This window comes from Trichechus manatus, unplaced genomic scaffold, assembly GCF_000243295.1.
Source record: "Trichechus manatus latirostris isolate Lorelei unplaced genomic scaffold, TriManLat1.0 scaffold00971, whole genome shotgun sequence".
Lineage (NCBI taxonomy): Eukaryota > Metazoa > Chordata > Mammalia > Sirenia > Trichechidae > Trichechus > Trichechus manatus.
Genome location: NW_004444907.1, coordinates 1 through 1,032, shown reverse-complemented (window position 1 = coordinate 1,032; position 1,032 = coordinate 1).

Sequence of the window (1,032 nt, the reverse complement as noted above, 5' to 3'; positions counted from 1 at the left end):
TAAGTGTGTCGGAGTAGAACTGTGCTCCCTATGGGTTTTCATAGATGTCACCTTTCAGAAGCAGATCTCTAGGACTTTCTTCAAGCTGCCTCTGGGTGAATTTAAACCACCATTCTTTCAGTTAGTAGTCAAGCACTTAACCGTGTGTGCCATCCATGGATTCCTTGTTTTTTTTTTATAGGAGCCATTAAATGCTTATTCAATGAAAAATTAAATGAATGTGTGAATTAATGAATGAGGAAATGAGTGACTAAATGATCAGATGAGTGAGCAAATAATGAATGAATGTGCGAGAGGAAAGGGGAACTGAAATGAGTGGATATATCAGCACCAAGCTGGATCCCTAATGCCTGATCACAGGATTCAAGAGCTGCTTATTGTATGTGCCCAGAGACAGGGCATCTCTCATATCATCCCACAACCTTCCTCCCTCCCAAATCTCATGGAGATATGAACCATATACATTTTCACTAACTAAACCCAATGCTTAAATCTCAGGACAAAGCCCCACTGCCACTTAACAGGCTTTTGGGGGATATTTCTGGCCCAACAAAAATTCAGGAAATAAAAACAGTCAGTGTGAGTCTGATCAGTCAAGAGAATATAGATCGTGGTGTCTTACATCCTTACAGGAACATCTCTACTAGTGAAGATGGAGTAGAAGAAAATGGCACCGTCTTATCTATTTCAATTGGCCTGAGGATTAGAAATGTAAGCAGAGGCGTTGGGAACTGGTATCCATTGAGAGCACTCACTGTGTGCCAGGCATAGTGCTAAATACTCTCTATCTAGATGACACGAAAAAGAAAATTGCCATCAAGTCATTTGTGACTCATAGCAACCCTACGGGCCAGAGTAGAACTGCCCCATAGAGTTTCCAATGAGCAGCTGATGGATTTGAATGGCTGACCTTTTTGTCAGCTTCCATAGCACACCATAGCTCTTAACCACTGTGCCACCAGGACTCCATCTAGATGACAGTGGGAGCTTTTCTTCCTCATGGGGGCCTCACATATTGGAGTGTCATTCCTT